Source organism: Protopterus annectens, chromosome 10.part0 (assembly GCF_019279795.1).
Source record: "Protopterus annectens isolate FY-2018-M chromosome 10.part0, PAN1.0, whole genome shotgun sequence".
Lineage (NCBI taxonomy): Eukaryota > Metazoa > Chordata > Ceratodontiformes > Protopteridae > Protopterus > Protopterus annectens.
The window spans coordinates 1,380,027,837-1,380,045,296 of NC_056744.1; the positions used below are offsets into that span (position 1 = coordinate 1,380,027,837).

At 51.8% G+C, this 17,460-nt stretch overlaps 1 protein-coding gene and 1 non-coding gene across 2 annotated transcripts in view; one reads left to right on the plus strand and one right to left on the minus strand.

Annotated features, from left to right (window-relative positions):
• The window catches only part of LOC122813606 (calcium-activated chloride channel regulator 1-like), a gene marked incomplete at its 3' end in the record, with an annotated part of 1,902,671 nt that overhangs the window by 779,567 nt on the left and 1,105,644 nt on the right, over nucleotides 1-17,460 (plus strand).
• LOC122814525 lies at nucleotides 9,998-10,151 on the minus strand. The gene has a single exon (XR_006366789.1). It is a non-coding gene; the product is annotated as a 5.8S ribosomal RNA (ribosomal RNA).

Genomic DNA, 17,460 nt, shown 5'->3' on the forward strand with positions numbered 1-17,460 from the left:
TGATTTAGCACCTAGTTCCCCATGAACGTACGGTGCACTGCAGGAGATAGGCAGTCCCCTTCCATCCGCGCTGACCCAGTGATGAGCAGCACTCCTCGCCGACCTTGCGGACGGCTATCCCTGGCCAACCGGAGTTCCACGGCACTAAAGTTTCATTATGTTTAGGTGGGATTCTGACTTAGCATTCAGTCATAATCCCACAGATGGTAGCTTCGCACCATTGGCTCCTCAGCCAAGTGCATATACCAAATGTCTGAACGTGCAGTTCCTCTCGTACTGAGCAGGATTACTATCATAACAACACATCATCAATAGGGTAAAACTAATCTGTCTCATGATGGTCTAAACCCAGCTCACGTTCCGTATAAGTGGGTGAATAATCCGCTTGGTGAATTCTGCCTCACAATGATAGGAAGAGCTGACATTGAAGGATCAAAAAGCGATGTCACTATGAATGCTTAGCCGCTACAAGCCAGTTATCCCTGTGGTAACTTTTCTGACACCTCCTACTTAAAACCCAAAAAGCCAAAAGGATTATGAGGCCCTGCTTTCATGGTCTGTATTCATATTGAAAATCAAGATCAAACGAGCTTTTGCCCTTCTGCTCCACAGGAGGTTTCTGTCCTCCCTGAGCTTGTCTTAAGACACCTGCATTACTCTTTGACAGGTGTATCACCCCAAGTCAAATTCCCCACCTGACTTTATCCCTGGAGCAGGTTGCTGCTGGCCACCCAGGCACTTAGAGCCAGAAATGACAGTCCCAGTGGGGCTCACGCCCCCACCTCACCTGGTAAGTGAAAAAATGATGAGTAGTGGTATTTCACCGGCAGCATGGCCTCCCACTTATTCTAGACCTCTCATGTCTCTTCACAGTGCCAGACTAGAGTCAAGCTCAACAGGGTCTTCTTTCCCCTGCTGATTCTGCCAAGCCTGTTCCCTTGTCTGTGGTTTCGCTAGATAGTAGGTAAGAACAGTGGTAATCTCGTTCATCCATTCATGCGCATCACTAATTAGATGACGAGGCATTTGGCTACCTTACGAGAGTCATAGTTAAACCCGCTGTTTACCCGCGCTTCATTGAATTTCTTCACTTTGACATTCAGAGCACTGGGCAGAAATCACATTGTGTCAACACCTGTCTTGGGCATTCATGATGCTTTGTTTTAATTAAACAGTCAGATTCCCCCGGTCTGCACCAGTTCTAAGTCAGCTGCTAACCGCCAGATGATGCGAGATGCCAGTCGGGACCAGCACCTGCCAGAGCCGTGGGGATCCACAGGAAGGGCCCATCACATGTTCATAGTCACCACCATCATCCCCCTGTCCCCCCGAGGGGGGAGCACAGCAAGGGGGTGATGCCTCGTCCAACAGCGGTGCTCACCCAGCCCCTATTCACACCCGACCTACCCAGCTCTAAGAGACAATCCTTATCCTGAAGTTACGGATCTGGCTTGCCAACTTCCCTTAACTACATTGTTCTAACATGCCAGAGGCTGTTCACCTGGGAAACCTGCTTTGGATATGAGTACAGCCTGGCACGAGACTTACACTCTCTCCCCCGGATTTTCAAGGGTCGGCGAGAGCTCACCTGATGCAGACAGAACCGCAACGCTTTCCAGGGTGCAGGCCTCTCTCTCGGGGTGAACCCATTCCAGGGTACCCTTGCCTTTTACAAAGAAAAGAGAACTCTCCCAGGGACCCCTGCTGGCTTCTCCATGATCCTTTGCATCACCACACTGGACACCATGAGGCACCCATCTCCGCCACTTTGGATTCGGGGATCTGAACCCGACTCCCTTTCGATCGGCTGAGGGATACAGAGGCCATCACCCATCCCTTCAGAACTGAGATCACCTATCTCTCAGGACCGACTGACCCATGTTCAACTGCTGTTCACATGGAACCCTTCTCCACTTTGGTATTCAAAGCTCCCATTTGAATATTTGCTACTACCACCAAGATCTGCACCCCCAGCGGCTCCACATAGGCCCTCGCCCAGGGCTTCAGTGCCAACACAGCAGCGCTCCTACTCATCATGGCATAGCCCCCTCGGCTCCCAGCACCAGCGATGGCCGGGTATGGGCCCAACGCTCCAGCCCCATCCATTTTCAGGGCTACTTGATTTGACAGGAGAGTTGTTGCACACTCCTTAGTGGATTCCAACTTCCATTGCCACCGTCCTGCTGTCTATATCAACCAACACCTTTTCTGGGGTCTGATGAGCATCAGAATCGGGCATCATGTCAACACCTGTCTTGGGCAATCGTGATGCTTTGTTTTAATTAAACAGTCGGATTCCCCCAGTCTGCATCAGTTCTAAGTCAGCTGCTAACTGTCGGACGATGCGAGATCCGTTCTGAGTCAGGCAGAAATAAGAACTGATTAATTAAGGACTCATTCATAAGACAGAAGAGGTCACTTAAGGTTAATCACTTGTTAACAGAGGGGTTGGAGCTAGGAACTAAAATTTCTATTTAAGGAGTAAACTAAAACTTTTCAGAGCTTTACCAGAAAGGCTCATCCAGACTCTGCTACACTTTGCTGTGAAGGAAAGGTTAGTTTGCTTTTATTTTTTGTATTACTGTATTGCCTTTCTATATTTTGAATACTGTAGTTTGTTTTCTTTACCTTGTGTTTTGCTTGCATTCTGTTTTAACAGCATATTAAAACTTCAAAAGAGACCACAGCTCTCTATGTTCTGAGTCAGGCAGAATGTTTTCCCGCCGCCCTCCCACCCATTTAAGTTGTCTTGTTAAATACCACTGTCTTTCTAGTTGCCCGCCTCTTATGTTAATCTGACCATATATCTCATTTCTCTCTACTTTCACTGGCTTATGTGAGTAATCACAAAATCATCATTTTTGAAATCCCACCCCTTCAATTATTTAAATTTATTGGCCATCCTACAGTATTTCATAGTACCAAAATACAAAAGTGACCACCCCTTTCAATCCATCTTGCTGTTTTAAAAATAGTAACTCTCCACTAAACCTTAACTTTTTAAACAGGTAAAACTCAAGTTACCTACTTTCACATCTAACTTCTCTAGTGCACACTGCAGAGTGCATTCTTTTCAATCTTACCTTTAAGCATCCCTGTGACTAGCACTTTCTCTAATACCTGCTGAAAAGCACTAGGAAGCCTTAAACTCATACAAACACTGAACTCTCATTGTTAACAAGGAGAAATTAATAGTAGGCACTAAACAGCCTATAATTGCAAAGTACCTTGCTAAGGAAACAGCTCCTATACTTACAAAGAAAAAAAAGCCCCAAACCAGGCATGTCCAAGGGTCAGCTTCCGGTGATTTCTCCTGTCCACCTGGTGAATCTGGGCATACTGGGGCAATGCAGCAATTGCCTCATGTACACAGACAACCCTCTCCTCCTACCACCCAACACTACAACCTGTGAGAGATGCACTTACATAGCCAAAATGGAAGCAAAGCTCTTCCACCCAAGATTATGCTAAAGAGTCAAGAGGAGAAGGTTAACACCCACACTACACCTAAAGCAACGCATAGCCCTTCTAGACCCGCACCACCAACACCCACATATAGCAACACTAAATCCATATGCAGAGGCCCTTAACTGTAACCTGCCCAAGAAACAAAGACCTCTGAAGCTGAAATATAAACAAACACCAATCACAACCAATGTGTCACATAGTTCACAACACCAGTGTGCCACCCAGCAACAGCCTCTAAGGCAAGACAATGTACCTAACACTTTAGTCATAGGTGACTCTATAGTCTGGCACACTGATGTCCCTCTCACCAGGTTGAATAAGGAGAAAATTACAGTCAGCTGCCTGTCGGGTGCCAGGATCCGCCACATAACGCATGCACTCAAGTCACTCCACAACAAGTACAAATACGACTCTGTCATTGTCCATGTTGGAGTGAATGACTTGAGACGTACCTCCCTGGACTACATGAAAAGAGACATGGAAGAGCTCTTGGATCATGTGGCCCAGGCAGGTATGACCCTAGCCCTGAGTAGCATCCTGCCTTCGCCCAGAATGATACCACAATATAAGGATAAAATGATTGACTTCAACAATTGGCTAAGCTTATGGTGTCATTCAAAGGGGATCCAGTATCTGTCTGCCTGTTATGACATGATTGACAGACCACGATGCTTTGCCAGAGATGGTCTGCACCTGTCGCCCCTGGGATTCAGGTTACTGGCTAAGGCTCTTGCCACCCCTATAGTGCCTTTTTAAGGCAAACTTCAAAGGACAAAACCACCACCGTAACAGGTACAAGCATGCAAAATCTGAAAGTAATGCTACTCAATGCTAGAAGTCTAAACCTCAAAATGCACTCTCTCGAGGCACTCCTAAAAATGGAGAACATCGATATCTGTGCAGTAACTGAGTCCTGGTTCAAGGCTCCAGAGAGCACCCCTGCAATACCAGGCTACAACTCTTACCACACTTTTCGGCCACCAAACCAGGACCGAAACACTGAAGGTGGAGGAGTGTCAATATTCACCAAGGATATTCACACCACCAGGCTAGTTGGCCAACACAATGTGTCTGAAATTCTCCAAGTGCAACTAACACTAGGTAAGACTGCAATCCAAATTGTAGCTTGCTACAGATCCCCCACCATACCCCAAGATTCTCACTACACCTTTCTAAACATACTGGAAAATATTACAATAGAACCAAACACCCTAATACTGGGTGATTTTAACTACCCTGCCATTAACTGGGAAAACTACTCATGTCCCAACACTTTTGCGCAATGGTTCTTGGAATTCATAAATTATAACGCCCTGGATCAGCTAATCCATAGTCCCACTAGGGGCTCCAATATCCTAGACCTGGTCATTACCAACATGGGAAATCAATGCTCCATACCTATGGTCACACCCTCGTTAGACAGGTCTGACCATAAGCTAATCACCCTTAACATCCACATCCCACCCCCACCCCCCAGTAAAGAAACCATCATAAAAAACTTCTCCAAAGCCAACTTCATGCTACTCAAGTCAGAAGTGACAAACTTCATGACACCCATGCAGATGGGAACTGAAAGTTCAACTGCTGAATCCTACACTGAGGCACTGTACGAGCACATCCACTCATGCATGAATCGTGCCATCCCAAATAGAACCAAAATGCTCTCATCGAAAAAAGGAAGCCAATCTGGTGGTCCCCTGCCATAAACAAACTTTACAACAAAAGGAAGAAACTTTTGCAGAAAAGAGGAAAATCCCAGGATGCAAAAAACTCCCTTACTAGCCTCAGTAAGAAACTGAGATGCCTCATAAAATCCTCCAAAGCTAGTTACGAAAATAAAATTGCCAAAGATTCCAAAGACAACCACAAAGCATTCTATAACTATGTCAAGAATCTAAATGGCAATGCTCAGATCTGCTCTGAGCTAAAACAGAATGGCATTAAATATACTGATCTGAAGGATATTGCCAATATCCTGGCAGATCGATTCAGTGCCAACTTCACCCCCCTCTCACCCCCTAAATGGCCCATCTCAATACCGGAAGATTGCCACATTCCAGTAATAACGGTCACACAGGTACAAAACGCACTCTCTAAAGCCAAGAATACAGCATCCATGTGACCAGATGATATCCCGGGCTGTGTACTACATGAACTACAATATGAACTGGCACCTCACCTGTCATGTTTAATCATAGCCTCACCTCAGGTTTCGTGCCCAATGAGTGGCGCAGAGCTACAGTTATCCCAATCCACAAGGGGGGATCCACCTTGGATCCCGGAAACTACCATCCCATCAGTCTGACAAGCCTTATCTGCAAGGCCATGGAGCGTATTATCATGGAAATTACAAACAAAGACATTGGCAACCTTCAAACACTGGACCCCACCCAGTTTGGGTTTGTGAAGGGCCAATCTTGTCTCCTGAACCTGATTGACTTCTTTGAATCAGTCTCCAGAGCCATGGACAAGGGTAAGGTGGTCCACACAGCCTATCTAGACCTTGTCAAGGCCTTTGACACCATCCCCCACTCTGGAATCATAGATAAACTTACTAAGTTGGGCATTAATCCCTATGTCACTCAATGGGTTGCTAAATGGCTTACTGATAGAACCCACACTGTAAAAGTAGCCGACCCAAATCCAGCTCCAGACAAGTGACAAGTGGAGTACCTCAGGGTTCAGTCCTGGGGCCGCTCTTGTTTGGCATCTACTTCTCTGAAGTACAGGTCAACACTAAGGGACTCTGGCTAACAAAGTTTGCAGATGACTGCAAACTGGGAGCCATTATTGAATCCCCAAATGATGTGGATACTCTACAAAAGGGCCTTACAGAAACAGATGCTTGGTGCCAGAGCCATGGGCTCAAGCTCAATGCCAAGAAATGTATTGTTATCCCCTTTGGGAAAAAAACATGTATCCATGAATTACCATATAGGTGGCAGTACATTAAGCACAGAAAGTGTGATAAGAGACTTAGGGACACAGGTGGACAGTGGTCTCACCTTCGATAACCACATCGCCACAACAGTCAGGAAATCCTTCTATGTGGCACACCTCATCACGAAGGGCTTTTCATCCAGAAAGAAGGAGGTCATTGTCCCACTGTACTCATCCCTCATTAGACCCATTATAGAATACAACGCCCCATTTGGTATGTACCTCTCAAGACATCTGCAACAACTGGAAAGGCCTCAGAAATACCTCACTAAAAGAATCACAGGCCTAAAGCAGATGCCCTACGCTGACCGCCTTGAAAAACTTCAGCTATACTCTTGTCGCATATCGTCTACTCAGAGGGGATCTCTGCTTAACATACAAGGCCACATCAAACCCAGAGCTGTTGGACATGCTACACTTAAAGAAATCCCAATCCCTCAGAACTACACACTCCAGGGATCTAAACCTTGTCATCACAATAAACAAAACATGCTGGAGGGATAGGTTCCTGACCCAGAGACTGCCCAGACTCTGGAATAGATTGCCCATACATGTCAAGCAGAGTGCCTCTTTGGACCTCTTCAAGAGGAACCTTGACGATTGGAAGGGAGAAAGGAAATTCACCCCAGGGATCACATCAGTCGCCCTGCTAGACAGGGGTCCAGGAAAGTAAATAATGTGGGAAGAAATAGCCAGGGAATTGTTATGGCTAGGCTTGTATAGGCCCTAGGGCTGATAGCCTAGTACCAACCTATGAACCTATGAAATGCCAGTCAGGACCAGCGCCTGCCAGAGCTGGGGCAATCCACAGGAAGGACCCAGCGCACATTCAGAGTCACCGCCACCATCCCCCTGCCCCCCCCAAGGGGGGAGCACAGCAAAAGGGTGATGCCTCGTCCAACAGTAGTGCTCACCCAGCCCCTATTCACACCCAACCTACCCAGCCCTTAGAGCCAATCTTTATCCTGAAGTTACAGATCTGGCTTGCCAACTTCCCTTACCTACATTGTTCTAACATGCCAGAGACTTTTCACCTGTGAAACCTGTTTTGGATATGAGTACAGCCTGGCACGAGACTTGCACTCTGTTCCCCGGATTTTCAAGGGCCAGCGAGAGCTCACCTGATGCCGACAGAACCACAACACTTTCCAGGGTGCGGGCCTCTCTCTCGGGGTGAACCCATTCCAGGGCACCCTTGCCTTTTACAAAGAAAAGAGAACTCTCCCAGGGGCCCCTGCTGGCTTCTCCACAATCCTTTGCATCACCACACAGGACACCATGAGGCACCCATCTCCACCACTCCGGATTCAGGGATCTGAACCCGACTCCCTTTCGATCGGCCGAGGGATACAGAGGCCATCACCCATCCCTTCAGAATGGAGATCACCTATCTCTCAGGACCGACTGACCCATTTTCAACTGCTGTTTACATGGAACCCTTCTCCACTTTGATATTCAAAGCTCCCATTTGAATATTTGCTACTACCACTAAGATCTGCACCCCCAGCGGCTCCACCTAGGCCCTCACTCAGGGCTTCAGTGCCAACGCAGCAGCCCTCGTACTAATCACGGCATAGCCCCCTCGGCTCCCAGCACCAGCGATGGCCGGGTATGGGCCTGATGCTCCAGCCCCATCTATTTTCAGGGCTACTTGATTTGGCAGGTGAGTTGTTGCACACTCCTTAGTGGATTCCAACTTCCATTGCCACCGTCCTGCTGTCTATATCAACCAACACCTTTTCTGGGGTCTGATGAGCATCAGAATCGGGAACCTTAACCCGGCATTCTGTCCATCCCACAGCGCCAGTTCTGCTTACAAAAAGTGGCCCACTGGGCACTTGCATTCCACACCTGACTCTAAGCCAGCGAGTCGGGCTTCTTATCCATTTAAAATTTGAGAATAGGTTGAGATCGTTTCGGCCCCAAGACCTCTAATCATTCACTTTACCAGATAAAACTGCTTCCGCTGAGCGCCAGCTATCATGAGAGAAACTTCAGAGGGAACCAGCCACTAGATGGTTCGATTAGTCTTTTGCCCCTATACCCAGGTTGGATGACCGATTTGCACATCTGGACCACTATGGACCACCACCAGAGCTTCCTCTGGCTTTGCCCTGCCCAGGCATAGTTCACCATCTTTCAGGTCCCACCAGGTGTGCTCACGCTCTACCTCCCTGATGGTACGGGTGAGATGGGCCAGCTGCGCACAACCCCAATGCAGGATGGTGGGATTCCGCCTCAGCCGGTGCTCGCCGGCCCTCACTTTCATTACACCGTGGGGTCTCATGCCCACCCTCGGACTTGCACACCTGTTAGACATCTTGGTCCATGTTTCAAGATGGGACAGGTGGGTCATTGACATCACCGTAGACCCCAGACACCTGAGGTGAGCCCGCCGGCACATCAGCAAGACACAGACGGGTCGTACTGAGGTTAGTCCGGCCCAGTTGACAGCCCCATCAGGAGCTGGGGGGCCCCCAGCCCCCACCGTGAGGGCTGGGGTGGGTGCAGCAGCAGTCACCTCCCACAACCCCGGGGCACGGCGAGTAGCTGTAACACTCCCCTGCGATGAGGGGAGCCACCTTCCACACAGCCTTCCCAGCCGACTCGGAGCTGGTTGCAGCGCACAACCACAGAGAAAATGCACCCAACGGTGGCAAGCATGCTAGGGGACAGTCCCCCACCCCCCCCAGAGGGGGAGGGGATCTGCCTCGCCCATGCGGCCAACATGGCCGCCATGTTGAATTCTCTGGGTGGGCCAGGTGGACCTCACCCATTTACCTCTGAACAGTTTCACACTCTCTTGAACTCTCTCTTCAAAGTTCTTTTCAACTTTCCCTTATGGTACTTGTCCGCTATTGGTCTCATGCCGGTGTTTAGCCTTAGATGGAGTTTACCACCCTCTTTGGGCTGCATTCATAAACAACCCAACTCCAGGAAAACTTGATCCTGACACGCCGGGCGCTGTCACCGACCTCACATCGTCCGCAGGCTGAGTTTCGATCACTGGGCGGCGTCGGGAGATGGACTTCTGTATGCCACATTTACCTGTGCCCATCGCCTGGGTGGGGATTCGGCACTGGGCTATTCCCTCTTCACTCACCATTACTGATGGACTCCTGGTTAGTTTCTTTTCCTCCGCTTAGTAATATGCTTAAATTTGATGGGTTGCCACGTCTGATCTGAGGTCGTATTCAGTGCATGGTCACAGGGGGGACAGCAGGGGCCTCAGGGGCAGGCAGACTACCCATCCTCCCTTGGACCCCAAACACCCACTTCCCACAACCGAACTCCAAGTGGTGGAGGACAGCCAACACAGCCTCAACATGCAGGAGCTGAACAGGCAGGTGTCAGGCTCCACACCAGGAGGCCAGCCCTGTGGCGGTACAACTGACAGCCTCCATGGGCAGGCTGGATATGCACCACCTCCATCCCATCCTCGGACAGGCTTCCCAGCTCTGGGCGGCAAGGGACTCCTCCTCCATCCACATCTCCCTAGAGGGATAGGGGTCCTGCAGTTGGCTCCCTCTACTCCCCGGCTGCACCCTCAACAGGGGCCAGACACCCCCGTGGGTGATGGAAGCCACAACGACCCTCAGACAGGCATAGCCCTGGGAGTAACCCGGGGCCACAAAGTGCGTTCAAAGTGTCGATGATCAATGTGTCCTGCAATTCACATTAGTTCTCGCAAGTAGCTGCGTTCTTCATCGATGCACAAACCGAGTGATCCACCGCTCAGAGTTGTACAGTTCTCATTTGCCATGGGCACTGCTGCCCTCCTGGCATTGCACCTCAAGATGAGCACACAAGGTTTCACAGGAATCATCATGGGCACCCAGACCGGAGTTACTGGCCCCGCGCCTCAGGACAGCAGGGAGTTCCACAGCGGCCAGCACATGGCCACACTGCTGACCTTCTAGGTCTTTGAACCAAGACCCCATGTGGAGCGGGGCATCCTCCACAGGAACCCATGACCGACATCGAGGGGAGAGGACTCCATTATGAAACCCCGGGGGTTGCCCCACAAGGCAAGAGGGGAGGCCACCATCCCCCTGCTGGGACTGCACCCTCTCCCTCCCACTACCGCACAGGGAGCCAGCCACCTCCGAGGCACATGGTGGACAGCACCATTGGGCCAGGCACACCCTCCACCACCATCTCCTCATGGCAGTAGAGGAGCACCCGCACCTCTGACCGCACAAACGCACCCACTCCCTCCCACTGCCAGGAGCCAAGGGGGACAAACACCACCCCTCTTCTCACTCCCTCCACTCTCCCTCCCTCCTATCCCCCCCTAGGGACACAGGCTCAGTTTTGCTGGAGTCCACAAGGGTGCACAGAGAGATAGGAGTCAGAGAAAGACAGTGAGACACAGAGGGTCAGGGCAGCAGAGTGAGGAGAAGCCCTGGTACCTGGGGACAGCAATGTCCTAGGACCCACGGCATTAATGATCCTTCTGCAGGTTCACCTACGGAAACCTTGTTATGACTTTTAGTTCCTCTAGATAGTCAAGTTTGATCATCTTCTCAGCGCACCACTGGGGCTGTGACCGACTCCAGCAGGCCGATCCGAGGACCTCACTAAACCATCCAATCGGTAGTAGCAATGGGTAGTGTGTACAAAGGGCAGGGACTTAATCAATGTGAGCTTATGACCTGCACTCACTGGAAATTCCTTGTTCACTGAGAATAATTGCAATCTCCGGTCCCTATCATGAATGAGGCTCAGCAGATTACCCGGACCTGTCAGCGAAGGGTAGACACATGCTGATCCATTCAGTGTAGCATGTGTGCAGCCCCGGACATCTAAGAGCATCACAAACCTGTTATTGCTCAGTCTCGTGTGGCTGAAAGCCACTTGTCCCTCTAAGAAGTTGGAGACGACCGCACTGGGCCGTGTAATTATTTAGCATGGCAGAGTCTCATCCATTATTGGAATTAACCAGACAAATCGCTCCACCAACTAAGAATGGCCATGCACCATCACCCACAGAATTAAAAAAGAGCTATCAATCTGTCAATCCTTTCCGTGTCTGGGCTGGGTGAGGTTTCTGTGTTGAGTCAAATTAAGCCACAAGCTCCACTCCTGTTGGTGGCCTTCCATCAATTCCTTTAAGTTTCATCTTTGCAACCATACTCCCCCCCAGAACCCAAAGACTTTGGTTTCCCGGAAGCTCCTCAGTGGGTCATAGGAATAATGCTGCCAGATCACTAGTCGGCATCATTTATGGTCGGAACTATGATGGTATCTGATCATCTTCGAACCTCTGACTTTCATTCTTGATTAATGAAAACTTTCTTGGCAAATGCTTTCGCTTTCGTTCGTCTTGTGCTGGTCCAAGAATTTCACCTCTAGTGGCACAATACGAATGACCCCAGCTGTCCCACTTAATCATGGCCCGAGTTCTGAAAACCAACAAAATAGAACCGGAGTCCTATTCAATTATTCCTAGCTAAAGTATTCAGGCAACCGGACTGCTTTGATCACTCTAATTTTTTCAAAATAAATGCTTCAGACCCCCAGGACACTCAGTTAAGAGCATCGAGGGAGCACCGAGAGGCAGGGGCTGGGACAGACAGTAGCTCACCTTGCGGGGGACTGCCAGCCCAATCCCAAGATCCAACTACAAGCTTTTTAACTGCAGCAATTTTAATATACGCTACTGGAGCTGGAATTACCGTGGCTGCTGGCACCAGACTTGCCCTCCAATAGATCCTTGTTAAAGGATTTAAATTGTACTCATTCCAATTACAGGGCCTCAAAAGAGTCATGTATTGTGATTTTTCATCACTACCTCCCAGAGTTGGGAGTGGGTAATATGTGTGCCTGCTGCCTTCCTTGGATGTGGTAGCCATTTCTCAGGCTCCCTCTCCAGAATTGAACCCAGAATCCCCGTTACCTGTGGTCATGGTAGACACAGATAGTACCATCGAAAGTTGATAGGGCAGATATTGGAATGCCGCATCGCCGCCATAAGGACACGAGATCAGCCCAAGTTTATCTAGAGTCACCAAAACTACCGAGCTGAGACCCGGATTGGTTTTGGTCTGATAAATGCACGCATCCCTGAAGGTCAGCGCTTGTCAGCATGTATTGGCTCTAGAATTACCACAGTTATCCAAGTAACAGTGGAGCAATCAAAGGAACCATAACTAATTTAATGAGCCATTTGCAGTTTCACTGTAACGTCCATGTGCACAGAGATTTGCATGGCTTAATCTTTGAGACAAGCATATACTACTGGCAGGATCAATCAGATAGGAGCACCTCATCAGGTGGGCAGAGATGAGGGACCAGAGCCCACACCTCTGCCGACAGGAGGGGTCCCTCTCCCTGTGGAGGGGGCACCCCGGGTGCTGGTTATGGACTGGAAACTGTGACCCGGGCCACAGGCCAGTGCAGTGCGCATCAGCACTATAGCTAGAGAAAAGGGGGATACAGCCCCACATGCTTCAGCCTCACATAGATGCCGGGGATGACAACCATGTCACAGGACTCCTATGCCTCAGCCTGGGCTCATCGGTCTCACCTAGACTTCACACCCCAACTGGACCTCGCTCCTGGGGTGGAAAAGCTCAACCCACAAGCTATGACCCAGAGAGCCATGCCGCAGGCACCCTCCACCAGTGGGAGTCAGTTGGCCTGATCGATCGATAGAGAATGGGAAAGGGCACCACTATAATATGAGGACAAATGGCAGGATATTCTCACTGGGGCTGGTACCCAGACTTGACCTTTGATGAAAACCCCCTTTGTCCCCTAACTCCTGGAGGCTGCCAAATCGTGCTGGATCACGTGAGCCTGCCGAGTGATCAGTGGTGTGAATATGCAGGGTGTGACCACCCCCATGGAACTCCCCTTGGCCTCAGAGGGGTAATTACACTCTCATATGGACTTCCAAGTCCACCTCCTTTCCGATCCAGGGTTACTCTGGGGACTTTGAGATTTTTCGAGAATACCTATGAGAATGGGGCAGCGTCAGATGCCTGAATGGCCAGGAGCTTTCTGGGCCTTCAGGCCTACACATGAAGCACCCTTAATGACTTTTGTAAGGGCCTGCCATGGTGGCCCCCCTTCGGCCATGCAGAGAGACCTCTTTACCCAGATGCAGCACAAGGCTTGCCTCGGGGACCTCCCCACCTCCATGACCCCTGCAGGCTGCCTAACCATGCCATGTCTTCATGCCCTGGATACCTCTCAGTGGGACCTCCCTCCAATCCCTGCCACCTTCATGGAACTCCCCTCGGCTGCCGAGGGGCAGGCCAGCTCTCATCAGGACTTCTGAGCCCCCCTCCTTTCTGCTCCAAAACATCACAGTCAAAGACTTCATGCATATCCCCAGCAGGCTGTCTAACCATGCCATGTTTCTGTGCCCTGGATGCCTCTCAGCAGGACCTCCCTTCTATCCCTGCCATGTTCATGGAACTCCCCTCGGCCGACAAAGAGCAGGCCCACTCTCATCTGGACTTCCGAGCCCCCCTGCTTTCCAGCCAAGAACACCACAGTCTCAGTCTTCCTGCATATCCCCTGCAGGCTGCCTAACTGTGCTGTGTCTCCATGCCCTGGATGCTTTTCAGTGGGACCTCCCTCTGATCCCTGCTGCCTTCACGGAATGCCCATCAGCCACCAAGGGGCAGGCCCCCTTTCAGGCCCACTCTCATTGGGACTTCCAAGCCCCCCTCCTTTCTGGTCCAAAACACCATGGTCTCAGTCTTCCCGCATATCCCCTGTAAGCTGCCTAACTGTGCTATATCTCCATGCCCTGGATGCCTCTCAGAGGGACCTCCATCTGATCTTTGCCACCTTTGTGGAACTCTCCTCAGCTGCCAAGGGGCAGGCCCATTCTCATTGGGACTTCTGATTCCCCATCCTTTCCGGTCCAGAACACTACAGTCCCAGTCTTCCCGCATATCCCCTGCAGGCTGCCTAACTGTGCCATGTCTCCTTGCCTTGCATGCCTCTCAGTGGGACCTCCCTCCGATCCCTGCAGCCTTTGCGGAACTCCTTTGGCCACTGAGGGGCAGGCCCACTCTTATCGGGACTTCCGAGCCCCCTCCTTTCTGGTCCAGAACACCACTGTCCCAGTCTTCCTGCATATCCCCTGCAGGCTGCCTAACTGTGCTGTGTCTCTGTGCCCTGGATGCCTCTCAGCAGGACCTCCCTCCAGTCCCTGCCACCTTCGTGGAACTCCCCTCAGCCACTGAAGGGCAGGCCTGCTCTCATCTGGACTTCCGAGCACCCCTTCTTTCCGGTTCAGAACACCACGGTCCCAGTCTTCTCACATATCCTCTCCGACTTCCGCAGGGTGGGATTCATCCTCCTAGCTCACCTGGGAAGGAGAGCTCCTGGTCCCGCAGCTTTCAGTAGGATGATCCCATGACACTTCCGAACCACTTTGGGGGCATGCTCTTGGTGCCCTCGCACCCGGGGGACAGTGCTCCATGCCTGGGCACCTTGTACCGCTCTACCCCTCCAATCTGGTACAGAGCACCACAGTCCACCTCTCTCGCATATCCCCTGCAGGCTTCCTAACTGGGCCGTGTTTCTGAGCTGTTGCGGCCTCTCACTGGGCCCTCCCTCTATTATTGGCTGACCTCGGGAAACTCCCCTCGGCCGCCGACCAGCAGCTGTGACCTCATCGGGACTTCCGCATCCCTCTCCTTTCCCATCCAGATTCATGAGAGGAAATTTGCTGCATTTCATGGATGACGTCCCATACCAGCCAGGGATGGAACCCTCACACCTCCCTGGCAGGAGTGTTCCATGCTCGGGTGCCTTACATTGCTCTGCCCTTCCGACTTTCGCAGGGGTAGGATCACCCACCGACTTCACCTGGGAAGGAGAGCTACTGGTTCCGCTGCTTTCAGCAGGACAATCCCCTGAAACTTCCGAACCACCAGGGGGCACAGTCTCAGCTCCCTTGCACCCACAGGGGAGAGCACCATGCCCGGGCACCTTACACCGCTCTCCCCTTTTGACTTCCACAAGGGGGGACTCACCCACTGACTTCACCAGGGAAGGACAGTGCCTTGTCCCACGGCTTCCACAGAACAATCCCTGACACTTCCGAAGTACCGGGCGGATGCGGTCTTGGCTCCCTCACATCCAGGGAGGAGCACTCTATGCTCAGGTGTCTTACGCTGTTCTCCCCCTTCCGACTTCCACAGGGGGGACTCACCCACTGACTTCACCAAGGAAGGAGAGATCCTGGTCCCACGGCTTTCCACAGGACAATCCCCTGACACTTCTGAACCACCGTGGGGCGCACTCTCAGCACCCTCACACCCAGGGAGGAGCCCTCCATGCCCTGGAGCCTTCCACTGGTCTCCCCTTTTGACTTCCAGAGGGGGGACTCACCCACCGAATTCACCAGGAAAGGAGAGTTCCTGGTCCCATGGCTTTCCACAGGACAATCCCCTGACACTTCAGAACCACTGGGGTGGTGCTTTCTAGGTGCACTCGCACCCAGGGGGGAGCACTCCATGACCAGGACCCTTCTGCCGCTCTCCCCCTCCAATCGACTCCAGACCACCACTGTCCAGATCTCTCTCATATCCCCTGCAGGCTGCTTAAATGGTCTATGCCTCCAAGCCCTCACAGCCTCTCACTGGGACCTCCCTCCATTTTTGGCTGACCTCATGGAACTCCCCTCGGCCACCGACTGGCAGCTGCAACCTCCTCGAGACTTCCATGTCCCCCTCCTTTCACATCTAGATTTACGCAATGGACTTTACCTCATTTTGCGGAAGCCATCCCGTACCGGCCAGAGACGGAGCCCTCACACCTCACTGGTTGAAGCTCTCCATGCCCATGTGCCTTACACTGCTCTCCTCCTCTGACTTCCGCAGGGGCAGACTCACCCTCCTAGCTCACCCGGGAAGGAGAGTTCCTGGTCCTGAGGCTTTCCGCAGAATGATCCCCTGACACTTCTGAACCACCGGGGGGACATGCTCACGGCACCCTTGCACCCGGGGGAGCACTCCATGGCTGGGAGCCTTCTACAGCTCTCCCCTTCCAACTTCCACAGGGTCGGACTCACCCACCGAGTTCACCTGGGAAGGAAAGATCCTGGTCCCGTGGCTTTCTGCAGAACGATCTCCTGAAACTTCTGAACCATTGGGGGGCGTGCTCTCAGCTCCCTCATACCCAGGGTGGAGCACTCCATGCCCAGGTGTGTTCCACCACTCTCCCCTTCTGACTTCCACAGGGGGAACTCACCCACCAAATTCACCCGGGAAGAAGAGCTCCTGGTCCCGCAGCTTTCTGCAGGACGATTCCCTGGGTGCACTCTAGATGCTCGCAGGCAGGCGGGGAGTGTTACATGCCTGGGTGCCTTCTGCCACTGTCCCCCTCCAATCTGGTCCAGAGCACCACAGTCCACCTCTCCTGCATATCCCCTGCAGGCTGCCTAACCGGGCCGTGTCTCCGAGCCCTCAAGGCCTCTCACTGGGACCTCCCTCCATTTTTGGCTGACTTTGCAGAACTCCCCTTGGCCGCCGACCAGCAGCCGCGACCTCATCTGGACTTCCACATCTCCCTCCTTTCCCATCCAAATTCATGTGAGGAACTTTGACGCATTTCATGGATGCTGTCCCATACCGGCCGGGGACGGAACCCCTTACACCTCCCTGGCAGGAGTGCTCTATGCTCAGGCACCTTACGCTGCTCTCCCCTTCAGACTTCTGCAGGGGCTGACTCACCCTTCTAACTAACCCAAGAAGGAGAGCTCCTGTGAAACTTCTGAACCACCGGGGGGCACGCTCTCAGTGCCCTCACACCCAGGGGGAGTGCCCCATGCTTGGGCACCATACGCCACTTTCCCCCTCCTATCTGGTCCAGAGCACCATGGTCCACCTTTCCCGCATATCCCCTGCAGGCTGCCTAACCAGGCTGTGTCTCCAAGCCCTCGCGGCCTCTCACTGGGACCTCCCTTCATTTTTGGCCGACTTTGTGGAACTCCCCTCACCCTCTGAGGGGCAGCCAAACTCCTATCGGGACTTCCACGTCCCCTCTCCTTTCCTGTTCAGAGTCATTCTGGGAACTTTGCCACAT